Below are 27,176 nucleotides of genomic sequence, written 5' to 3' on the forward strand. Positions count from 1 at the left end.
CCAAATCTATAGGACACTAGGAGCAGCTACAGAAGCAGATAGTATGGGCATGGCACAGGCAGGGGTGCATACCTCCCAGCTTTCACACACACACACACACACACACACACACACACACACACACACGGCGAAAAGGGGGCGTGGCTTCATGGGAGGGCCCCGTTTTCGTCAGTGAGGGGGCATGCCCAGCGCTCTGTGAGCTGCTGGCATGCCCCCAGGGGCTGATTATGAGTCCGCGGGGCACAGGGTACTTGAGAAAGGGGAGCCCTATCTCATTGCTGTGCCTGCTGTGGGGTTGGGGCGTGGCCTAATTGCTGCCCGCGAGGCCACGCCCCCTATGCAAATTTCGGGATTTTTTTTTTTTTTTTTTTAATGGAATTTTGGCCCCTCAGCTAGGGCTAAATCCAGAGGAGGTGGTCGCTCCCCCTACACACCCGCACAGGCAGAAGAAAGCAGGGAGACTGCTGCCTCCCTGTAACACCACAGACCTGCCAACACGCAGCAGCGTGTGCTGACTGTAGCACAATGCTGCCGTTGTTGCTGGGGGAGCTTCTGAGCTGGGACAGAGCTACTCGAGCCGGGGGGACACCTAAAACTGTGGGGCCAACGGTACGTACCGCCTGCCCCCCCCCCCCCCCCCTTAATCCGGCTCTGCTGCTGGAACCCCCCCTTAATCCGGCTCTGCTGCTGGAACCCCCCCTTAATCCGTACCCCCTGATGCCCCCTCTCCCTCTGTCTTGACTATTCACCGCTGCTCTGCTAAGCAGAACAGCGAGTACAGGAGCTTCCCAACTGCCCCCCCCCCCCCCCCCCACCGCAGGACACTGCGACCTGCGGGTGGGACAGCGGGACAGACCCCAAAAAATGGGACTGTCCTGCGAAAATCGGGACATTTGGGAGGTATGGGGGGGTGTGAGGGGGTATGCCATACTTGACCCCCACATCAGCATACTCAGCAGGGTCTCTCTGCCGCGGAGGGGCGTCACTTTCTGGCACACTCCACGCTTCTTAGCTGTAGTTTTGTGGGTCACCAGCCGCTGTGCACTTTCCGTACTGCCTCTGTTATCTCCAGCCCCGGCAACCCCACCGCTAGCTGCAGCGCTGCCACCCGCAGTGAGGTGCGCCCAGCTCCTTCACACACTTTAGCCGGCGGCTAGCGCTGCAGAAGTCCGCGCTGCTTGCAGGCTCTGACCCCCTCCTCCCTCCAGCAGCAGCGTCTCCTGGGAGCTAACCAGTCACTCCCAGTCTCCCCTTACCATAGTGCCCAGCAGCCGTGAGGTCCGCGCCACGTGCATGCTATGACCCCCTCCTCCCTCCAGCCGCAGCATCTCCTGGGGGCTAACCAGTCACTCCCAGTCTCACCTTACCACAGTGCCCGACAGCTGCGCTAGGTCTGCGGTGTGTGACTGAGGAGGGGGGGAGGGATGCGGACGGGCAGAGGAAGCAGGACTACAGCCTAAGAGAGTCAGCCATGCCAAGTCTCCACCAGCAGCAGATCCCAACAGGTTGGAGTGGAACAGCAGCAGCCAGCAGCAGTGACTCCGGTAAGACACATCTGTCTGTCACCACTGTTCTGTCCCTAATACCAATCTCTCCCGTGCCCTGTGTTCTGTCATGTCCCTGTCACCCCTGGCCTTGACCTGCCACCCTTATCCTGTCCCTTTCACCCTTATCCTGGCCCTTTCACCCTTATCCTGGCCCTGTCACCCTTATGCTGGCCCTGCTACCCCTATCCTGGCCCTGTCACCCCTGTGCTTGCCCTGTCAACCCTATACTGGCCCTGTCACCCCTGTCCTGGTCCTGCCGCCCCTACACTGACCCTGTCACCCCTATCCTGTCCCTGTCATTTCTGTCCTGGCCCCGTCGCCCGTGTCCTGGCCCCGTCACCCCTGTTCTGGCCCCGTCACCCCTGTTCTGACCCTGTCACCCCTGTTCTGACCCTGTCACCCCTGTCCTGGCCCAGTCACCCCTGTTCTGACCCTGTCACCCCTGTCCTGGCCCTGTTACTGCATACCCTCCAACTACCTTTTTGGCAGGTACAGTACCCGCAGCACATCCAGACCTCTCCCCAATGCACCACACCTCCGCACCTTCCCCTCCACCACATGTGGCACTCCACCCCTCCCCCACATGCTGTGCCTCCAGACCCCCCTACACCACCCGCGGCTCCCACTCCTCTGCCCCTTCACCACCCCCAGCAATCTCCAGGCCCCCTCCACCATTCACCCCCCTTATATGTCTCCCCCACACCTGCCCCCCTCCACCCGCAGCATCTGCAGACACCCTCCTCCATCCGCGGTCCCCCCCTCCCCCACCAATGGCACCCCCGCACCTGCCCCTCCACCACCTGCAGCACCTCCGGACCTCCTTCCCCATCCGCCGCAACACCCGTACCTGCCCCTCCCCTACCCATGGCGCCTGCGGACCCCTACCCCACCAGCGGCACTCCCGCCCCTTCCCATCCCACAGCACCTCCGGAACCCTTCACCCATCTGCAACATCCCCACACCTGCCCCTCCCCCACCCATGGCACCCCTGCCCCTCCCCCACCTGCAGTGCCTCCGGACCCCTCCCCCATCTGTATCCCCCACTCCTCTGCTCCTCCCCCACCCGTAGCACCTCCCAACCCTTCCCCATCCGGGCCCCACCCCCACTTCCGCCCCCCCTCCATCCGCAGCATCTACAGACACCATCCGCAGTACCCCCCGCACCCGCTACATTCTGTACATTGTGGCCTGCAGGTGCTGTTCACGCCGTCGCAAGGGGCTGCGCCTCCTTCACCATCGCACACCCTTTCATTGTGCAATATTTAACCACTAACAAAGGAATGCAGGTAATACTCCATATAATACAAATATTGAACCCCAGAAAGGCATGCAAGGGTTAAGGGGGCGTAGCCCCTTGCGACGGTGTGAAGAGCGCCCGTAGGGCGCGATGAAGCACCTAGTATATGTATATATAGAGATATATATATATATTAAAGATGCTGTCTTAAGAGATATATATATATATATATATATATATATATATATATATCTAAAAAATTCTAAAAAATTCTCATGGGAGCTCAACCACTTCAGATTTCACATACAAATGTGTTTATTTTAAAATAATTCTTTAAACAGTAAAAACTGTACTCATATAAAAGTTTCAATAAAACATACACATGACTTTACATTACAAATGGACAGTATAGACAAATATTTATCTTGATAATTTTTGGTAATATCCACATCTATTTCTCAATGAAGCGTTCAGATGTATGTTCAAATCACAAATGCGTGAGTGCCCAACGCGTTTCGTCCTTACAGGACTTCATCAGGGGACGCAATCTGAGTGGTAGTTAGAAAGAGGGTGATATACCAAATGCTATTTACATTTATCACAGTCTTGCTACATTAAGATCATCTACTTACATACCAATGAGATCAAAGTTTGTAAGATATCACCTCCAACTTTTGCCGTGGGTGTATATAAAAATTCTCACAGATAAAGGATCTAGAAATGTCACCATTAGAATTGATATTAAATTACAGTGACCATATATATTCACAATAGAATTAGTAAACATAATCAAGGAGGAAGGAACAAACAAAATGGAGTAGTGGAGGAATAGATGCAATATACTCTCTATCAATGGGTATGATAATTGCTCAATTAATCACAAATTGAGTGCAATTCTATGTTACTCATTATTCAAAAGCAGAATAGATGGTAATTATTCCATTATATCATAGACATTCAAACAAAGCTACTCACATTCCAATATTGGTGTCTATCATAAAAAAGTTCATCAATGTATAAACAGAAGAAAAATTGCTGTGACAGTAACCTATAAATAGGAAATACAGACAATAATATGTATGGATAGGTGAACTTTACCAGCATAAATTATAAGCTACAGATTGTTATTTACATTGTATATTGGAACCTAACTATACATAACATTCATTATGCGAATGGAGTTAATCCCTATTATTCTTATATATACAATGTCATTGCACTATTTGTGAGGGACCATGGTGAACCAAATCGCTGATCAATAATATCTTTATATGCCTAATTATTCATAATATCAATTTGCACTTTTATATATTATGAAAAGGCAGAGTTTTGACAGCCATTATAAGTTCAAACAATGCCTTAGTATATTAGATGAGGCAAAGCTTCACATCCATTATAGGTCCAAATAATATCTTAGCATATTTCCTTACAAATTGACACCCCTGTTGTTTACTTCACGTTGTACTGCACATTATTATATAATAAATCCTAAATAGTGAAAGTGATTTAATTCATAGAGATTATTGCTATACAAAAATGAGGCTACAACCGAATAAATTTAATTAATTTATAATAGGAGGAACATCTTAGGCTCACCTTTTTAGTTGAAAATAGACCAATCCTATTTAAAATAAGAATATTGTGATAGACTCAAATGAGTCAATACCCTGAAAGAGAAATTTATCCATAAATATGGGTTCTTTCTCCAATATATCAAAAAATGTCTGTTAGTCATGATATTTACCTTAGTATTCTCTCAGGATTCTCATTCACAGCTCAAGTGCTAAATGGAAACTGGGGCTGATATTTATACCTCCTCCCCAATGACCTCATTTCCTGTTTGATATTTATCTTATTTAGTTTAATTTTTAATGTTTCCTTCTAGCATTCAATCTGTTAACAGTGATAGCATTACTGACCAGTGAGTCAGTCATTCGAGGATTTAAAAGACAACTGAAATGGACTTAGATATTTCTATTAAAATGATGTTGAACGCTTTTGCGTTCCATCGTCGCCGGCGGCGTGCGTTCCACCGCCGCTACTTCCGGTTCCGGCGTGCGTTCCATAGACGCTACTTCCGGTTTCCGGTATGCGTTCCACACATATTAAATCTATGCCGGCGTGCGTTCTACTGGCTGCTGCTTCAAATTAAAGTTGTTAAAACGGATAATCATAGCTTAATGGCGCCCAACTAGTCCATCATTAGCTACTCCATTATCATATTGATCTAATAACACATGCGATCTATTTACTTAGTGGATAATGGTTGATTTATAAATTTATTTAAAGTGTTTAACCATCTTGTTTTACTTAGTGATGAAAAATTATATAGAGGGACTGATGCCACATGAAAATCCTTCATTAAAAATAAACAGTAATCAATATTGTGCTTCCAGTGATGGTAATTTAACAATTAATTATGTGATTTGTGATGTTTAATTATGTTATTAATCTATATGATTTATTGATATGTTAATCTAATAATATTTTAATAATGTTATTATGATTTTAACCTCATTAATGTGCTCTGTGATATATTCTAACTTTAACCTATAACATAATTATCTAACTGACTGTGCAGCCATAAATAGACTTATATATAAGAAAACAACAACAACAGCCATAAATAAGGCAGTTCAGATCAACATGGTCCCCCATTTACAATTGTTACAAGTTGGCAACTTAACATCTTAATGTATCATGCTTTAATCTTCAACCTATGATCTGATAACAAATCATAAAATCAGTTGTAATATATAGTTGAGCCCCATTAAATATGGTCCATTAAATAGGGAGTGTTATACTAAAAACATGAATCATATTAGATATAGAATGTGGAGAATGGTGAATTAAGGACTTAAAGGAAAGAGACAATATCCACGTCTTCATTAAGGCCATTGGGGGCTAATGTGTTGAGCATATAAATCCAGTATGTTTCACGTTTAGATAATCTCAAGTCCCTATTTCCACCTCTTGGGTCTACTGGTATATGTTCTAATACTGTAAATGAAAAGTTATCCCTCGTCACTGTCGCACCATGCTTCTCGGCATAATGCCTTGGAAGGCTATGGGAAAGAAACCTGTTTTTCACATTTCTTATATGCTCTTGAATTCTTATTTTGGTTGGTCTTTTTGTCTTTCCTATGTAGGTAAAACTACAACTACAAGAGATCTTGTACACAACATACTCTGTGTTGCAATTAACCAAGTGTTTCAATCTATAACATCCCCCTGACTCGAATTCCATACTAAATGATTTACGGTCCATAAATTTACAGCATATGCACCTAGAGCATGGGAAACACCCTTTGGTGGGTATGATATCACTATTTTCCTTTCTAATACAAGAATGCAACCTTGACAACTTACTTGGTGCCACTATGCTTTTTAAATTCGTTGCTCTTCTAAATACCAGGTCTGGTTTTTTAGGGAGGGAAGGGCCCAAAACAGAGTCTTTTAAAAGTATACCCCAATGTCGATTTAGAATCTTTTTGATGGCTACGTTTTCTTGATTGAATTGTGTAATGAAAGGTCTACGGAACCTTTGATCTGTTTGGGTTTTATTTTTGGGACATAGCATTAAATCCCTTTTTTGCAAAGAAGCTTTAGACTTTGCTGCCTCAATGGAGTCTGAGTTATAACCCCTTTCTATAAACCTGTTTCCAATTAAAGTGGCCTGTTCCCAATAATCATCAATGTTGGTACAATTGCGCCTTATCCGTAAAAATTGCGCATATGGTACGTTATTCTTCCAAGCAGGGTAGTGACAACTGGTTTGGGGGATGTAACTATTGGCGTCAACATCCTTAAAGAAGGTCTTCGTTATTATTTTTTTACCTTCTACCCCTGTTAAGGTTAAATCCAAAAAATCAATACTTATTGGATTATGCTGAAAAGTAAATTTCAAATTAAAACCAAGTAAGTTGTCAAGGTTGCATTCTTGTATTAGAAAGGAAAATAGTGATATCATACCCACCAAAGGGTGTTTCCCATGCTCTAGGTGCATATGCTGTAAATTTATGGACCGTAAATCATTTAGTATGGAATTCGAGTCAGGGGGATGTTATAGATTGAAACACTTGGTTAATTGCAACACAGAGTATGTTGTGTACAAGATCTCTTGTAGTTGTAGTTTTACCTACATAGGAAAGACAAAAAGACCAACCAAAATAAGAATTCAAGAGCATATAAGAAATGTGAAAAACAGGTTTCTTTCCCATAGCCTTCCAAGGCATTATGCCGAGAAGCATGGTGCGACAGTGACGAGGGATAACTTTTCATTTACAGTATTAGAACATATACCAGTAGACCCAAGAGGTGGAAATAGGGACTTGAGATTATCTAAACGTGAAACATACTGGATTTATATGCTCAACACATTAGCCCCCAATGGCCTTAATGAAGACGTGGATATTGTCTCTTTCCTTTAAGTCCTTAATTCACCATTCTCCACATTCTATATCTAATATGATTCATGTTTTTAGTATAACACTCCCTATTTAATGGACCATATTTAATGGGGCTCAACTATATATTACAACTGATTTTATGATTTGTTATCAGATCATAGGTTGAAGATTAAAGCATGATACATTAAGATGTTAAGTTGCCAACTTGTAACAATTGTAAATGGGGGACCATGTTGATCTGAACTGCCTTATTTATGGCTGTTGTTGTTGTTTTCTTATATATAAGTCTATTTATGGCTGCACAGTCAGTTAGATAATTATGTTATAGGTTAAAGTTAGAATATATCACAGAGCACATTAATGAGGTTAAAATCATAATAACATTATTAAAATATTATTAGATTAACATATCAATAAATCATATAGATTAATAACATAATTAAACATCACAAATCACATAATTAATTGTTAAATTACCATCACTGGAAGCACAATATTGATTACTGTTTATTTTTAATGAAGGATTTTCATGTGGCATCAGTCCCTCTATATAATTTTTCATCACTAAGTAAAACAAGATGGTTAAACACTTTAAATAAATTTATAAATCAACCATTATCCACTAAGTAAATAGATTGCATGTGTTATTAGATCAATATGATAATGGAGTAGCTAATGATGGACTAGTTGGGCGCCATTAAGCTATGATTATCCGTTTTAACAACTTTAATTTGAAGCAGCAGCCAGTAGAACGCACGCCGGCATAGATTTAATATGTGTGGAACGCATACCGGAAACCGGAAGTAGCGTCTATGGAACGCACGCCGGAACCGGAAGTAGCGGCGGTGGAACGCACGCCGCCGGCGACGATGGAACGCAAAAGCGTTCAACATCATTTTAATAGAAATATCTAAGTCCATTTCAGTTGTCTTTTAAATCCTCGAATGACTGACTCACTGGTCAGTAATGCTATCACTGTTAACAGATTGAATGCTAGAAGGAAACATTAAAAATTAAACTAAATAAGATAAATATCAAACAGGAAATGAGGTCATTGGGGAGGAGGTATAAATATCAGCCCCAGTTTCCATTTAGCACTTGAGCTGTGAATGAGAATCCTGAGAGAATACTAAGGTAAATATCATGACTAACAGACATTTTTTGATATATTGGAGAAAGAACCCATATTTATGGATAAATTTCTCTTTCAGGGTATTGACTCATTTGAGTCTATCACAATATTCTTATTTTAAATAGGATTGGTCTATTTTCAACTAAAAAGGTGAGCCTAAGATGTTCCTCCTATTATAAATTAATTAAATTTATTCGGTTGTAGCCTCATTTTTGTATAGCAATAATTTCTATGAATTAAATCACTTTCACTATTTAGGATTTATTATATAATAATGTGCAGTACAACGTGAAGTAAACAACAGGGGTGTCAATTTGTAAGGAAATATGCTAAGATATTATTTGGACCTATAATGGATGTGAAGCTTTGCCTCATCTAATATACTAAGGCATTGTTTGAACTTATAATGGCTGTCAAAACTCTGCCTTTTCATAATATATAAAAGTGCAAATTGATATTATGAATAATTAGGCATATAAAGATATTATTGATCAGCGATTTGGTTCACCATGGTCCCTCACAAATAGTGCAATGACATTGTATATATAAGAATAATAGGGATTAACTCCATTCGCATAATGAATGTTATGTATAGTTAGGTTCCAATATACAATGTAAATAACAATCTGTAGCTTATAATTTATGCTGGTAAAGTTCACCTATCCATACATATTATTGTCTGTATTTCCTATTTATAGGTTACTGTCACAGCAATTTTTCTTCTGTTTATACATTGATGAACTTTTTTATGATAGACACCAATATTGGAATGTGAGTAGCTTTGTTTGAATGTCTATGATATAATGGAATAATTACCATCTATTCTGCTTTTGAATAATGAGTAACATAGAATTGCACTCAATTTGTGATTAATTGAGCAATTATCATACCCATTGATAGAGAGTATATTGCATCTATTCCTCCACTACTCCATTTTGTTTGTTCCTTCCTCCTTGATTATGTTTACTAATTCTATTGTGAATATATATGGTCACTGTAATTTAATATCAATTCTAATGGTGACATTTCTAGATCCTTTATCTGTGAGAATTTTTATATACACCCACGGCAAAAGTTGGAGGTGATATCTTACAAACTTTGATCTCATTGGTATGTAAGTAGATGATCTTAATGTAGCAAGACTGTGATAAATGTAAATAGCATTTGGTATATCACCCTCTTTCTAACTACCACTCAGATTGCGTCCCCTGATGAAGTCCTGTAAGGACGAAACGCGTTGGGCACTCACGCATTTGTGATTTGAACATACATCTGAACGCTTCATTGAGAAATAGATGTGGATATTACCAAAAATTATCAAGATAAATATTTGTCTATACTGTCCATTTGTAATGTAAAGTCATGTGTATGTTTTATTGAAACTTTTATATGAGTACAGTTTTTACTGTTTAAAGAATTATTTTAAAATAAACACATTTGTATGTGAAATCTGAAGTGGTTGAGCTCCCATGAGAATTTTTTAGATCTGTTCTCCATTCTTTGCCTTGTCTGACAGGAGGCACTTCTCAGTGGTGCGAGCTTTATAGTTTTTAGCGCAAAAAAGGGGTACTTTATTTCTTGGTTTTGTGTAGTAGTTTGTCAGTAAGTACCCTTATTTGCAGCTCTTCTATCTAGCTATTATGCCTATATTTAATGATAGATCAAAGAGATCTTTAAAGGTCAGAAACATTTTTGAGGAGGAGGAACAAGTATTTCAAACTGAGGATGACGATTATTATGGTTATCTCAATTTAGTAGAAAAATTAGCCATTAAGGAGTTGAAAAATTGGTACGATATTATGACACTAGAAAAATATATAGAAGTAGGGAGGATTCCGAGAGGTTTACGATTGCATAAAACCCCCACAATTGGAGGGGGCAATGAAAGTTTCATTACTAACTGGAATACTATTCTAGATGAGTGTTCGGTGAAACTTATTACTCTAATTATCACTGAGAGAAAAAAGGAGTTAAGCAGGTTAGAGGAGGAAATTAAAAGAGTGGAATTACAAGCCACCAAATTTGAGGATAGTGAAGAGTTCAAGCGGGATGTGTTAGATCTACATTATAAATTAGACTCTATGGAAGAAGAAATTATATCACGCAAACAAAAGAAATTTATTAGGGATAAAAATGACTATATTTCTGGTCAAATACACCACTTACCGATTAAAGAGGAGAGATTAGATGAAAGGAGTCAAATACCATCAAAAAGATATCCCCGTTGGGAGAGACCACAGCAGGAAGTCCATAGAAACTACAGAGTTAATCAAGGTAATCTTAATGGCCACTATAGATCCAGGGGATCTTATAGATCTCCCTATCCTAATCGGGGTTATGAACAGAGGGGATATAGGAAACAATTCCCGCCTCAACATGGTTACCAAAGGAACAATTACATGCCACCTAAGGAGTATTACAATTCCTCCTATAGGAGTAGATATAATACAGATAGATCACCTACCCCTGATAGAAATCAAAGGGGACATTTTTTAGAAGAGAGACGAGGTTACAAATTCCCCCGCATACAGCAACAGCGAGAGGAGTTACATATCAGACTGGACTCACCACAGGGTATAAAAAGAGGGCACACTGGAGGAGACGAGGGTGCAGAGGGGGCAGAAAAAAGCCCCAAAAAAAGGAGAGCCCTATTCAATCAGGAGAAACCTCGTCTGGGATTGTTAACATCACAGAGAGACAATTATCATCAGCGGAACGCTCCCTATTAGATAAGGGATTAAAATTCGCACCAGATTTACATGTTGATAAATTCAATCTATTTGTTGATCTCAACAAATATGTCCGTAAATTAACGATACAGAGACACTTTCTTAAGAATCCCCAATTGAGTGCCAGTACGAATGAAAAAACTCCATTGGTAAAGTTACCATCAAAATATTACCCGGTAGAGTCCAGGGGCAGTAATCTGGACATCTTCTATGAATTAGTTAGGGAAGATTTCAGGAAAATAAGGCTGAAAAGCAACAAATATGGGACCAACCTTAATCCACAGGAAAAGGGAGCTTTGAAATCCCTGAAAAATGACACTGATTTGGTCATTAAAGGGGCGGATAAGGGTGGAGCAGTTGTATTGCAAACCAAAACGGCTTACCTGAATGAGGCATCTAAGATACTTTTTGATGGGCAGACATATATGGAATTACCCAACAATCCCACCTCATTATATCAGGAGGAGCTATATATATTACTTTCTAAAGCCCTGAAAGACAATTTAATATGTAAGGAAGAGTTCGACTATATGTTTGTTAAACATCCAACAGTTCCAAATTTTTACCATATTCCAAAAATTCATAAGAGTAAGACTTCACCACCAGGAAGGCCCATAGTGGCTGGGATTAATTCCCTGACGGCAAATTTATCCCATTATTTGGACCTGAGATTGCAGCCCTATGTATTAAAAATGAAGTCATATCTTAGAGATTCCACCAGTGTATTGCAAAAGTTAGAGAGCATAGAGTGGTCTAAAGAATACCAATGGTTAACTGTAGACGTACAAGCATTGTATTCATCTATACCACATAGTAAAGGTGTAGAAGCTGTAGAATTAGTTTTGTCAAATGACTCTAGTCTATCCCAAAAAGAAGTACGGTTTCTATTGGATAGCATAATGTTCATTTTGAATCATAATTTTTTTGAATTTGAGAATAAATTCTTTTTGCAACAACAGGGCACGGCGATGGGGACCAAATTTGCCCCATCGTATGCCAACTTGCTCATGAAAGCATGGGAGGAGATTTATATATATGATTCCGATTTTGAAGTTAATATAATATTCTACCAAAGATATATTGACGATCTCCTTTTCATTTGGAAAGGTGATGAACATAGTATTAATGGATTCATAACATTTATACAGTCGAATGGTTTTAATTTGAAATTTACTTTTCAGCATAATCCAATAAGTATTGATTTTTTGGATTTAACCTTAACAGGGGTAGAAGGTAAAAAAAAAAAAAAAAATAATAACGAAGACCTTCTTTAAGGATGTTGACGCCAATAGTTACATCCCCCAAACCAGTTGTCACTACCCTGCTTGGAAGAATAACGTACCATATGCGCAATTTTTACGGATAAGGCGCAATTGTACCAACATTGATGATTATTGGGAACAGGCCACTTTAATTGGAAACAGGTTTATAGAAAGGGGTTATAACTCAGACTCCATTGAGGCAGCAAAGTCTAAAGCTTCTTTGCAAAAAAGGGATTTAATGCTATGTCCCAAAAATAAAACCCAAACAGATCAAAGGTTCCGTAGACCTTTCATTACACAATTCAATCAAGAAAACGTAGTCATCAAAAAGATTCTAAATCGACATTGGGGTATACTTTTAAAAGACTCTGTTTTGGGCCCTTCCCTCCCTAAAAAACCAGACCTGGTATTTAGAAGAGCAACGAATTTAAAAAGCATAGTGGCACCAAGTAAGTTGTCAAGGTTGCATTCTTGTATTAGAAAGGAAAATAGTGATATCATACCCACCAAAGGGTGTTTCCCATGCTCTAGGTGCATATGCTGTAAATTTATGGACCGTAAATCATTTAGTATGGAATTCGAGTCAGGGGGATGTTATAGATTGAAAGACTTGGTTAATTGCAACACAGAGTATGTTGTGTACAAGATCTCTTGTAGTTGTAGTTTTACCTACATAGGAAAGACAAAAAGACCAACCAAAATAAGAATTCAAGAGCATATAAGAAATGTGAAAAACAGGTTTCTTTCCCATAGCCTTCCAAGGCATTATGCCGAGAAGCATGGTGCGACAGTGACGAGGGATAACTTTTCATTTACAGTATTAGAACATATACCAGTAGACCCAAGAGGTGGAAATAGGGACTTGAGATTATCTAAACGTGAAACATACTGGATTTATATGCTCAACACATTAGCCCCCAATGGCCTTAATGAAGACGTGGATATTGTCTCTTTCCTTTAAGTCCTTAATTCACCATTCTCCACATTCTATATCTAATATGATTCATGTTTTTAGTATAACACTCCCTATTTAATGGACCATATTTAATGGGGCTCAACTATATATTACAACTGATTTTATGATTTGTTATCAGATCATAGGTTGAAGATTAAAGCATGATACATTAAGATGTTAAGTTGCCAACTTGTAACAATTGTAAATGGGGGACCATGTTGATCTGAACTGCCTTATTTATGGCTGTTGTTGTTGTTTTCTTATATATAAGTCTATTTATGGCTGCACAGTCAGTTAGATAATTATGTTATAGGTTAAAGTTAGAATATATCACAGAGCACATTAATGAGGTTAAAATCATAATAACATTATTAAAATATTATTAGATTAACATATCAATAAATCATATAGATTAATAACATAATTAAACATCACAAATCACATAATTAATTGTTAAATTACCATCACTGGAAGCACAATATTGATTACTGTTTATTTTTAATGAAGGATTTTCATGTGGCATCAGTCCCTCTATATAATTTTTCATCACTAAGTAAAACAAGATGGTTAAACACTTTAAATAAATTTATAAATCAACCATTATCCACTAAGTAAATAGATTGCATGTGTTATTAGATCAATATGATAATGGAGTAGCTAATGATGGACTAGTTGGGCGCCATTAAGCTATGATTATCCGTTTTAACAACTTTAATTTGAAGCAGCAGCCAGTAGAACGCACGCCGGCATAGATTTAATATGTGTGGAACGCATACCGGAAACCGGAAGTAGCGTCTATGGAACGCACGCCGGAACCGGAAGTAGCGGCGGTGGAACGCACGCCGCCGGCGACGATGGAACGCAAAAGCGTTCAACATCATTTTAATAGAAATATCTAAGTCCATTTCAGTTGTCTTTTAAATCCTCGAATGACTGACTCACTGGTCAGTAATGCTATCACTGTTAACAGATTGAATGCTAGAAGGAAACATTAAAAATTAAACTAAATAAGATAAATATCAAACAGGAAATGAGGTCATTGGGGAGGAGGTATAAATATCAGCCCCAGTTTCCATTTAGCACTTGAGCTGTGAATGAGAATCCTGAGAGAATACTAAGGTAAATATCATGACTAACAGACATTTTTTGATATATTGGAGAAAGAACCCATATTTATGGATAAATTTCTCTTTCAGGGTATTGACTCATTTGAGTCTATCACAATATTCTTATTTTAAATAGGATTGGTCTATTTTCAACTAAAAAGGTGAGCCTAAGATGTTCCTCCTATTATAAATTAATTAAATTTATTCGGTTGTAGCCTCATTTTTGTATAGCAATAATTTCTATGAATTAAATCACTTTCACTATTTAGGATTTATTATATAATAATGTGCAGTACAACGTGAAGTAAACAACAGGGGTGTCAATTTGTAAGGAAATATGCTAAGATATTATTTGGACCTATAATGGATGTGAAGCTTTGCCTCATCTAATATACTAAGGCATTGTTTGAACTTATAATGGCTGTCAAAACTCTGCCTTTTCATAATATATAAAAGTGCAAATTGATATTATGAATAATTAGGCATATAAAGATATTATTGATCAGCGATTTGGTTCACCATGGTCCCTCACAAATAGTGCAATGACATTGTATATATAAGAATAATAGGGATTAACTCCATTCGCATAATGAATGTTATGTATAGTTAGGTTCCAATATACAATGTAAATAACAATCTGTAGCTTATAATTTATGCTGGTAAAGTTCACCTATCCATACATATTATTGTCTGTATTTCCTATTTATAGGTTACTGTCACAGCAATTTTTCTTCTGTTTATACATTGATGAACTTTTTTATGATAGACACCAATATTGGAATGTGAGTAGCTTTGTTTGAATGTCTATGATATAATGGAATAATTACCATCTATTCTGCTTTTGAATAATGAGTAACATAGAATTGCACTCAATTTGTGATTAATTGAGCAATTATCATACCCATTGATAGAGAGTATATTGCATCTATTCCTCCACTACTCCATTTTGTTTGTTCCTTCCTCCTTGATTATGTTTACTAATTCTATTGTGAATATATATGGTCACTGTAATTTAATATCAATTCTAATGGTGACATTTCTAGATCCTTTATCTGTGAGAATTTTTATATACACCCACGGCAAAAGTTGGAGGTGATATCTTACAAACTTTGATCTCATTGGTATGTAAGTAGATGATCTTAATGTAGCAAGACTGTGATAAATGTAAATAGCATTTGGTATATCACCCTCTTTCTAACTACCACTCAGATTGCGTCCCCTGATGAAGTCCTGTAAGGACGAAACGCGTTGGGCACTCACGCATTTGTGATTTGAACATACATCTGAACGCTTCATTGAGAAATAGATGTGGATATTACCAAAAATTATCAAGATAAATATTTGTCTATACTGTCCATTTGTAATGTAAAGTCATGTGTATGTTTTATTGAAACTTTTATATGAGTACAGTTTTTACTGTTTAAAGAATTATTTTAAAATAAACACATTTGTATGTGAAATCTGAAGTGGTTGAGCTCCCATGAGAATTTTTTAGATCTGTTCTCCATTCTTTGCCTTGTCTGACAGGAGGCACTTCTCAGTGGTGCGAGCTTTATAGTTTTTAGCGCAAAAAAGGGGTACTTTATTTCTTGGTTATATATATATATATATATAAAACATGCCCAAAGAGACATGAGTATACTGGGTCCTAGAGTCAAAGCTATGTCGATTTCTGCTTGACGTGTCCTGTAGAATATGCAATGGACAAATGATGCCGACTTAAGAGGCATATGGAAGGCTGAGGATTGTGTAGAGAAGGGTTCTCGGACCTGGTCTCCACAGCTATGGCTGGTAATTCTGATATTTTGCCTTATATTCCTGCACAGCCTAGGAAAGCACGACATTATCAAATGCAGCCTTTCGAACAAAGAAACAAGAAATTCCGAGGTGCGTCCTTTCTTGCCAGAGGCGGGGGCAGAGGAAAGAAGCTGCACAACACAGCTAGTTCCCAGGAACAGAAGTCCTCCTCGGCCTCTACAAAAATCCACCGCATGTCGCTGGGGCTCCACAGGCGGAGCTAGGCCCGGTGGGGGCACGCCTTCGTAAGTTCAGCCACAAGTGGGTTCACTCCCTGTTAGATCCCTGGGCAATAGACATTGTGTCTCAGGGATACAAGCTGGACTTTGAGAAGATGCCCCCTCACCGACGGCCCTGCCGGCTTCCCCCCACGAGAGGGAAACAGTGTTAACTGCAATTCACAAATTGTATCTTCAACAGGTGGTGGTCAAGGTTCCCCTCCTTCAACAAGGAGGGGGTTATTATTCGACCATGTGGTAGTCCCGAAACCAGACGGTTCGGTTAGACCCATATTGAATTTAAAATCCCTGAACATATACCTGAAAAGGTTCAAGTTCAAGATGGAATCGCTAAGAGCGGTCATTGCAAGCCTGAAAGGGGGAGATTTTATGGTGACTCGGGACATAAAGGATGCATACCTTCATGTCCCCATTTATCCACCTCATCAGGCGTACCTCAGAATTGCGGTACGGGATTGTCATTACCAATTTCAGACGTTGCCGTTTGGTTTCTCCACGGCTCCGAGAATGTTCACCAAGGTAATGGCGGAAATGATGGTGCTCCTGCGGAAGCAAGATGTCACTATTATCACGTACTTGGACGATCTCCTCATAAAAGCGAGATCAAGAGAGCAGTGGCTGAACAGCGTATCACTTTCTCTGGAAGTGTAACGGCAACACGCTGGATTCTATATATTCCAAAGTCGCAGTTGGTTCCTACAGCTCATCTGCCTCTCCTAGGCATGATCCTAGACACAGACCCGAAAAGGGTTTATCTCCCGATAGAGAGAGCTCAGGAGCTCGTGACACTGGTCAGGAATCTATTAAAACCAAAACAGGTGTCAGTGCATCACTGCACTCGAGTCCTGGGAAGGATGGTGGCATCATACGAGGCCATTCCCTTCGGCAGGTTCCATGCGAGGACCTTCCAATGGGACTTACTGGACAAGTGGTCCAGGTCACATCTTCAGATGCATCGGTTAATCACCCTATCCCCCAGGGCCAGGGTGTCTCACCTGTGGTGGCTGCAGAGTACTCACCTTCTCGAAGGGTGCTGATTCGGCATTCAGGACTGGGTCCTGGTGACCACGGATGCAAGCCTCCGAGGGTGGGGGGCAGTCGCATAGGGAAGAAATTTCCAAGGGCTGTGGTCAAGTCAGGAGACTTGCCTTCACATCAACATCCTGGAACTAAGGGCCATATACAACGCCCTACGTCAAGCGGAGTCCCTGCTTCGTGACCAACCGGTTCTGATTCAGTCAGACAACATCACCGCAGTGGCTCATGTAAACCGCCAAGGCGGCACAAGGAGCAGGGTGGCGATGGTAGAAGCCACCAGAATTCTTCGCTGGGCGGAGAATCACGTAAGAGCACTGTCAGCAGTATTCATTCCGGGAGTGGACAACTGGGAAGCAGACTTCCTCAGCAGGCACGACCTCCACCCGGGAGAGTGGGGACTTTATCAAGAAGTCTTCACGCAGATTGCAAGGTGGTGGGAACTGCCACAGGTGGACATGATGGCATCCTGCCTCAACAAAAAGCTACAGAGATATTGCGCCAGGTCAAGAGACCCTCAGGCGATAGCTGTAGACGCACTAGTGACACCGTGGGTGTTCCAGTCGATTTATGTATTTCCTCCTCTTCCTCTCATACCAAAGGTGCTGAGAATCATAAGAAAAAGAAGAGTGAGAACAATACTCATTGTTTCGGATTGGCCAAGAAGGACTTGGTATCCGGATCTGCAAGAAATGCTCACAGAGGACCCATGGCCTCTGCCTCTAAGACAGGACTTGTTGCAACAGGGGCCCTGTCTGTTCCAAGACTTACCGCGGCTGCGTTTGACGGCATGGCGGTTGAACGCTGGATCCTAGCAGAAAAAGGCATTCCGGATGAGGTTATTCCTACGCTGATATAGGCTAGGAAGGACGTGACGGCTAAACATTATCACCGTATATGGCGAAAATATGTTGCTTGGTGTGAGGCCAGGAATGCCCCTACGGAGGAATTCCAGCTGGGCCGTTTCCTTCACTTCCTACAGCCGGGAGTGACTTTGGGCCTGAAATTGGGTTCCATTAAGGTCCAGATTTCGGCTCTATCCATTTTCTTTCAAAATGAACTGGCTTCTCTTCCTGAAGTCCAGACGTTTGTAAAGGGAGTGCTGCATATTCAGCCCCCTTTTGTGCCTCCAGTGGCACCTTGGGATCTTAACGTGGTGTTGAGTTTCCTGAAGTCACACTGGTTTGAGCCACTCAAAACCGTGGAGTTAAAATTTCTCACGTGGAAGGTGGTCATGCTATTAGCCTTGGCTTCAGCTAGGCGTGTGTCAGAATTAGCGGCTTTTTCACATAAAAGCCCCTATCTGGTTTTCCATATGGACAGGGCAGAATTGCGGACCCGTCCACAATTTCTGCCAAAAGTGGTGTCATCCTTTCATTTGAACCAACCTATTGTGGTGCCTGTGGCTACTTGTGACTTGGAGGATTCCGAGTTACTAGATGTGGTCAGGGCTTTGAAGGTTTATGTAGCCAGAACGGCTAGGGTCAGGAATACAGAATTTTTGTTTATCCTGTATGCTTCCAACAAGCTTGGGGCGCCTGCTTCAAAGCAAACTACTGCTCGCTGGATCTGTAACATGATTCAACTGGCTCATTCTGTGGCTGGGTTGCCGCTGCCTAGATCAGTTAAGGCCCATTCCACAAGGAAGGTGGGCTCTTCTTGGGCGGCTGCCCGAGGGGTCTCGGCATTACAGCTTTGCCGAGCGGCTACTTGGTCAGGTTCAAACACCTTTGCAAAGTTCTACAAGTTTGATACACTGGCTGAGGAGGACCTTGAGTTTGCCCATTCGGTGCTGCAGAGTCATCCGCACTCTCCCGCCTGTTTGGGAGCTTTGGTATAATCCCCATGGTCCTTACGGAGTCCCCAGCATCCACTAGGACGTTAGAGAAAATTAAGATTTTACTTACCGGTAAATCTATTTCTCGTAGTCCGTAGTGGATGCTGGGCGCCCGTCCCAAGTGCGGACTTCTTCTGCAATACTTGTATATAGTTATTGCTTAAATAAGGGTTATGTTGTGGTTGCATCAGGGTTGATCTGATGCTCCGTTGTTTTCATACTGTTAACTGGGTATGGTTATCACAAGTTATACGGTGTGATTGGTGTGGCTGGTATGAGTCTTACCCTGGATTCCAAAATCCTTTACTTGTACTGTCAGCTCTTCCGGGCACAGTTTCCTTAACTGAGGTCTGGAGGAGGGGCATAGAGGGAGGAGCCAGTGCACACCAGTATCCAAATTCTTTCTTAAAGTGCCCTGTCTCCTGCGGAGCCCGTCTATTCCCATGGTCCTTACGGAGTCCCCAGCATCCACTACGGACTACGAGAAATAAATTTACCGGTAAGTAAAATCTTATTTTTGAACCCTTGCCAGGGAGCCTTCACCTTATGGGAGATACTACAGATACCTTGGGATCCGGTCTCTAGGTCGACAGTAACTAGGTCGACACTAGCTAGGTCGACCACTATTGGTCGACGGTAACTAGGTTGACAGGGTTTCTAGGTCGACAGGGTCGCTAGGTCGACATGTTCTAGGTCGACAGGTCAAAAGGTCGGCATGAGTTTTCATGATATTTTTTTTCTTTTTTTGAACCTTTTCATACTTAACGATCCACGTGGACTACGATTGGTAAACATTAACCTGTGCCGAGCGCAGCGGTAGCAGAACGAGGCACCTTGCCCGAAGCATGGCGAGCGAAGCGAGGGGACACGGTGCACTAATTGGGGTTCCCGGTCACTGTACGAAGAAAATGACACAAAAAAACCTCATGTCGACCTAGAACATGTCGACCTAGAAACCCTGTCAACCTAGTTACTGTCGACCAATAGTAGTCGACCTAGTTACTATCTACCTTCCATACCACACCCAGATACCTTAATCCTGATGCAGACTGAAATTGTATATACTTTTTTATGATCTTGTCCATTATTTTGCTTGTGGAAATGTCTCTTTCCAGCTGCCTTGATATACACGGTGGAGTCACATTATTATGACCTCCAGCTAGTAGCCAGAGTGACCGCCATGTGCAGCACGGACAGCAGCTAGACGGGCTGGGAGTGACTCGGTAAGGTGCTGGTAGGTTGGTACAGGTACATTCTGACGGTGAGCTGCTCCGCTGCAGCGCGTCGGTTGGTCCTCACGCGTCTTCATAGCCGACGTTCATCTCTCACATCAATGGCACTTGTTGCCGTTTGTCCAGTCACGATGCACCTTCCCCGCAGCAGCACGCGGACAGGTCACACACTGCGCTGTGTCAGAAATACCGCCACCTTTTGCCCGAAAGCCGATAATCACCCCTTTTTACAACTCTGATAAATCGCCCCTTTTACCCATGACAGCAACAAGTGATATGTGTGCAGACGGCCTATCACACACCTTATATACCCACCAAGCCAGCGCAGGTCATGTGACGTACTTCATGGGCTACGCGCTGCTGATGTCACATGTAGGAGACGGTCATAATAATGTGACTCCATTGTGTATTTATGGTTCTTTTATTATTTGTTGGTATGCGCCTGTCTTTTCTATTCATGTTTTAAATATTATCACCTCTTTCTTTGTATTACCCGTGTGCCAATTAGGATTCATTTACTTTTGCACTGTTAGATCAGCAGTATACAGAAGTTTGGATTTTTAATTCTTTTATTATTATTTATTTATGTGGTGCCACAGCACATTGGTGGCACCACACAGACAAATTACAGCAGAATATGCAAAAAAAGCAATAGATTGAGAGAGAAAATACAGGTTACAAAAACAACTGGTCTCCATACAGCTGAATGACGGGTAGTAACAGTCAGTGCCCTGGGAGAGTAGGCGTACAGGAACAGTATACTGCAAACGTGGACAAGATGGTCAAAGGCACTGCCCACAAGAGCTTACAATCTAGAGGATTTTGCCTATACCCTATTGGTTTCGAACTTCTTGATTGTGCACCAGACGCAGACTGTCAGACTATAAGTTACCATACATACCCTCTGTAACACCTCATCTGTTGCGGCAATTACATGTCTCTGCTATATAGAGTATCATTACACCTGACTGACATAAATATGATGAAACAATATAGCCTTATGCTTAAACTGATAACAGCAAAATGGGACTTTGGCCGTTACTAGCAAGCTTATTGGGTACAGAATAGTCTGAGGTATATATAATTATGCGGTCCTGGAACACCTGAGGGAAAAGGAGTTAACCCTCAAGACTGCAATTTACATCTGCATGCTAAGTTAAAGAAAAGTAGCAAATCCTGTGTGCAACACCCAGTGCACCCCACCCCACCTGTGTACAACACCCAGTGCACCCCACCCCACCTGTGTGCAACACCCAGTGCACCCCACCTGTGTGCAACACCCAGTGCACCCCACCCCACCTGTGTGCAACACCCAGTGCACCCCACCCCACCTGTGTGCAACACCCAGTGCACCCCACCTGTGTGCAACACCCGAGTGCACCCCACCCCACCTGTGTGCAACACCCAGTGCACCCCACCCCACCTGTGTGCAACACCCAGTGCACCCCACCCCACCTGTGTGCAACACCCAGTGCACCCCACCCCACCTGTGTGCAACACCCAGTGCACCCCACTCCACCTGTGTGCAACACCCAGTGCACCCCACTCCACCTGTGTGCAACACCCAGTGCACCCCACCCCACCTGTGTGCAACACCCAGTGCACCCCACCCCACCTGTGTACAACACCCAGTGCGCCCCACCCCACCTGTGTGCAACACCCAGTGAACCCCACCTGTGTGCAACACCCGAGTGCACCCCACCCCACCTGTGTGCAACACCCGAGTGCACCCCACCCCACCTGTGTGCAACACCCGAGTGCACCCCACCCCACCTGTGTGCAACACCCAGTGCACCCCACCCCACCTGTGTGCAACACCCAGTGCACCCCACCCCACCTGTGTGCAACACCCAGTGCACCCCACCCCACCTGTGTGCAACACCCAGTGCACCCCACCTGTGTGCAACACCCAGTGCACCCCACCCCACCTGTGTACAACACCCAGTGCACCCCACCCCACCTGTGTGCAACACCCAGTGCACCCCACCTGTGTGCAACACCCAGTGCACCCCACCCCACCTGTGTGCAACACCCAGTGCACCCCACCCCACCTGTGTGCAACACCCAGTGCACCCCACCTGTGTGCAACACCCGAGTGCACCCCACCCCACCTGTGTGCAACACCCAGTGCACCCCACCCCACCTGTGTGCAACACCCAGTGCACCCCACCCCACCTGTGTGCAACACCCAGTGCACCCCACCCCACCTGTGTGCAACACCCAGTGCACCCCACTCCACCTGTGTGCAACACCCAGTGCACCCCACTCCACCTGTGTGCAACACCCAGTGCACCCCACCCCACCTGTGTGCAACACCCAGTGCACCCCACCCCACCTGTGTGCAACACCCAGTGCACCCCACCCCACCTGTGTGCAACACCCAGTGCACCCCACCCCACCTGTGTACAACACCCAGTGCACCCCACCCCACCTGTGTGCAACACCCAGTGCACCCCACCTGTGTGCAACACCCGAGTGCACCCCACCCCACCTGTGTGCAACACCCGAGTGCACCCCACCCCACCTGTGTGCAACACCCGAGTGCACCCCACCCCACCTGTGTGCAACACCCAGTGCACCCCACCCCACCTGTGTGCAACACCCAGTGCACCCCACCCCACCTGTGTGCAACACCCAGTGCACCCCACCCCACCTGTGTGCAACACCCAGTGCACCCCACCCCACCTGTGTGCAACACCCAGTGCACCCCACCCCACCTGTGTGCAACACCCGAGTGCACCCCACCCCACCTGGGTACAACAGCCAGTGCACCCCCACCCCACCTGTGTAAAACATCTAGTACACCCCACCCCACCCTGCACAATGATGAACTGCACTGGACACCACCATCCAGAACAAGCGATGTAATGCATGTCATTTGGAAAATGCTGAGGTCAGTGCACTGTTTGGCTTCTCCAAAGCAATGAGCACGATCTATAAGTTGTGTAAAAGCAGAATCTATTGACTCTCTAAGCTCAGACAGCCTCTTATGAATAAAGGGGGAGCTCTACGTTTTCTTGCATTTTAGAAACTGATCACTATTTTGTTGGCGCAGATACTCTTTCAAGGACATCATCTCCAGCCAGCAATGTGGGGGGATTGCTGAATGAGGAAGAGATGTTGGTTTATGTTAGGACTTCTTTTGTTTTGCTATAACAATAAACTCTGCAAAAGAAGTGGAGGGTAGCAGCTAAACCTCACTATGGGGTCTATTCATGAAGCAGCTATGTATCATTTTATGAATGCGTTTTATAAATGTACCTCAACACTGATTGGTTGCACTTTTCACTGCTTCATGAATAGACCCCTAAGCTCTCAGCCATGGGTCCGCCCCCCCCCCCCCCCCCCCCCACACCACACCACCAGTCCAGTTAGCAGGTTCCTAACAGGCGGCAATATTGTGAAGAGGAGCTCAGTATGATGCGGCCGCCAGTACAAACCACTCATCATACATCCCGTCCGTCAATACTTTTGGGTGCGACAACCAGCAGAAACCTCACAACACAGGCTAGGTGCTGTAAGTCGTGAACTTGGCTGACCACATTTGCTGCCAAGGCCCTATCTAAAGCTGAATGCAGGTATGCTCATGTAGAGAAGGAACTGCTCACCCTGCTAACCGTGTAAACCCGATCATCCGTCACTTATTACCATCCTGAAATGAAACTACTATGGTATATGATAATTAAAAAAAGAAGAAGAGATATTAATTGATTTGTTAGGATATGATTCTTTATAAGGTCTAGTAGAAAAAAGCAATTTAAGAAAAGTATTTACTCCATTGTTTTCACTGCAGAGAGAGTTTGTCTCTGTTTAGTAAAAGGTCAATCAGTTGCGTGACGGGGGTAGAGGAGGTTTGGACCGAACCCTGGTGTCACCCGCTGAGGGGTGACACCAAAATGGCTTCTCAGTGACAGGTGCCGGGCGCTGCAACGAAACATTATGTGTAGCACTGCAGACAGACGGAGTGATGAAAAGAGGATCCCCTGAGTGACCACCCCCCTTCGAATGAGGCCTCCCCCTTTTTTATTGGGGTATCTCACTCACACCGGGTGTCACTGAGCATAGTAACGCCCCTGAAGTCATGGACAGACTAGATGGGCCAAGTGGTTCCTATCTGCCGTCACATTCTATGTTTCTGTGTAATACCATTTATCTGGTGGTCACTAAGCTCTGTAGCTGTACACTGGAAGAAATTGCTGCATCTGATTGGTCACATATTGTATGATAGGAAAACCAGTGCTGTTGGCTGCCCATCACATTGACCATACATGATTTGACTTGATCCTAGACCTCCAACTTGTGGCATCCCTGCTAGTGCCCCGCTGCTCTAATATATTCTCTAGTATCTGGTTCCCTGGATCGCGCACCAGGAGACCTTCAGACACAATTAATTGATTTGTCAAACTCCCGGCAGGTGCATCTCTCTCCAGCCTGGACATCTATGTACTTTGTATCAGGAATGAATGTGCTATTTCCTGTCACTTCTCCCACGCGTGAATCAATGCTTTCTATTGAAAACATTGTCAGGAACAGTTGTCCTTGGGAAGGATACAATGAACGTTCTCAATGAAAATACATGCTTTGTTTTACATCCAGGGCATAATGAAATCTCATGCGTTTGTGGAGGTGTTTGTGCATTAATATAAAAGTACAAACCTCGGAAAGTACACGTTTTATTCGTAAAAGGTGTCTCGCTGTGATATAACCTGTATGCTATACTTTAGCTTCTGTTTTGGGACTACATCACCAAGTTCAAAAACAGAGGTTGTGTGACATTTTTGTGATTCATTACATACTGGCTAGTTGTTAGACTTCCCAGCACGTGCTATCCTTTGTGTCTTTGTAGTTCTTCTGTGGCAGAACACCCTACAGTACTGGCATTATCCCACCAAGTTGTTAAATTTTTATGTATCTACCTTTCATTGTTATATTGTCACAAAGATCAATATAGTGGGTGCATGTATAAGTGCCACAAATATGTGCAAACTGGTTGTTGAAATAATGAATCCACTTGTTTCTGGTTTACGTACATATTTTATGGCAGGTACACTTATTTCCAGAAACTCTAATCATTTTATTTTGTTTCCATGTAAAATAAAATGAAAGCCAGGGGCATATGTGTGACTGGATGCACCTTGGCTGCTTCCGCCAAGTGATCGCAGATTGGGTTTGGGTCTCAAGGAACCTGAGCGATAGGGCATATTACCATCAGTAAGTAGGCAGTGGGCGGGTATTTTGCTGCTGCCACCACCAGGCTCCTACCACATGGCACCTGGAACCACGTTTCTACTCAGACTCCTACCGCTGGTACCTGTTGCCGCTAGTTGTTCATAGTCGCGCTGCTGGGTTGACCCCCACTGGTCAGTGACCATTGACCAGGCCCTACACGGTCGCTGACAGAGGGTGAAGATTGGAGATGCTGGGCTTACTTCAGGGCAGCGGTAAAATGTAATAGCGTTTTGCACAATTCTGTTGGTCACAATATATGGATGCAGTCGTTTTAAGCAAGATGTTTATTGCTCAGAATCTTAAAAAAGACCCTTCCCCTTTTCTCTGACGTCCTAAGTGGATGCTGGGGACTCCGTCAGGACCATGGGGATTAGCGGCTCCGCAGGAGACAGGGCACAAAACTAAAGCTTTAGGATCAGGTGGTGTGTACTGGCTCCTCCCCCTATGACCCTCCTCCAAGCCTCAGTTAGGTTTTTGTGCCCGTCCGAGCAGGGTGCAATCTAGGTGGCTCTCTTAAGGAGCTGCTTAGAAAAAGTTTTTAGGTTTCTTATTTTCAGTGAGTCCTGCTGGCAACAGGCTCACTGCATCGAGGGACTTAGGGGAGAGAAGTTCAACTCACCTGCGTGCAGGATGGATTGGCTTCTTAGGCTACTGGACACCATTAGCTCCAGAGGGAGTCGGAACACAGGTCTCACCCTGGGGTTCGTCCCGGAGCCGCGCCGCCGACCCCCCTTGCAGATGCTGAAGATTGAAGGTCCAGAAACCGGCGGCAGAAGGCTTTTCAGTCTTCATGAAGGTAGCGCACAGCACTGCAGCTGTGCGCCATTGTTGTCACACACTTCACACCAACGGTCACGGAGGGTGCAGGGCGTTGCTGGGGGCGCCCTGGGCAGCAATGTATAATACCTTATTCTGGCTAAAAATACATCACATATAGCCCCTGGAGGCTATATGGATGTATTTAACCCCTGCCAGGTCTCAGAAAAACGGGAGAAGAAGCCCGCCGAAAAGGGGGCGGGGCCTATTCTCCTCAGCACACAGCGCCATTTTCCCTCACAGAAAGGCTGGTGGGAAGGCTCCCAGGCTCTCCCCTGCACTGCACTACAGAAACAGGGTTAAAACAGAGAGGGGGGGCACTTATTTGGCGATATGTATATATATATTAAAATGCTATAAGGGAAAAACACTTATATAAAGGTTGTCCCTGTATAATATAGCGTTTTTGGTGTGTGCTGGCAAACTCTCCCTCTGTCTCCCCAAAGGGCTAGTGGGGTCCTGTCCTCTATCAGAGCATTCCCTGTGTGTGTGCTGTGTGTCGGTACTTGTGTGTCGACATGTATGAGGACGATGTTGGTGAGGAGGCGGAGCAATTGCCGGTAATGGTGATGTCACTCTCTAGGGAGTCGACACCGGAATGGATGGCTTATTTA

General features: G+C 43.5%; 1 protein-coding gene and 2 long non-coding RNA genes across 5 annotated transcripts in view; 2 read left to right on the forward strand and 1 right to left on the reverse strand.

The window, feature by feature from the left end:
- The window catches only part of RERG (RAS like estrogen regulated growth inhibitor), a 333,438-nt gene that overhangs the window by 300,498 nt on the left and 5,764 nt on the right, over positions 1–27,176 (forward strand). Inside the window, exons 7-9 of one of the 3 annotated variants that reach the window (XR_010179772.1) lie at positions 9,024–9,096; positions 9,358–9,435; positions 9,524–9,696. The exons of the other annotated variants lie outside the window; for them this stretch is intronic. The gene's annotated coding sequence lies outside the window, so the exon portion shown is untranslated. Of the gene's footprint in view, positions 1–9,023; positions 9,097–9,357; positions 9,436–9,523; positions 9,697–27,176 lie in introns of those variants that run through there. 3 annotated transcript variants of the gene reach the window in all.
- LOC134935831 (uncharacterized) lies at positions 3,104–3,828 on the reverse strand. Its single transcript, XR_010180417.1, has 3 exons — positions 3,760–3,828; positions 3,421–3,498; positions 3,104–3,332 (listed from the first exon to the last, which is right to left on the reverse strand). It is a non-coding gene; the product is annotated as an uncharacterized LOC134935831 (long non-coding RNA).
- LOC134933895 (uncharacterized) lies at positions 15,085–15,815 on the forward strand. Its single transcript, XR_010179773.1, has 3 exons — positions 15,085–15,159; positions 15,421–15,498; positions 15,587–15,815. It is a non-coding gene; the product is annotated as an uncharacterized LOC134933895 (long non-coding RNA).

Source organism: Pseudophryne corroboree, chromosome 6, assembly GCF_028390025.1.
Source record: "Pseudophryne corroboree isolate aPseCor3 chromosome 6, aPseCor3.hap2, whole genome shotgun sequence".
Classification (NCBI taxonomy): Eukaryota; Metazoa; Chordata; class Amphibia; order Anura; family Myobatrachidae; genus Pseudophryne; species Pseudophryne corroboree.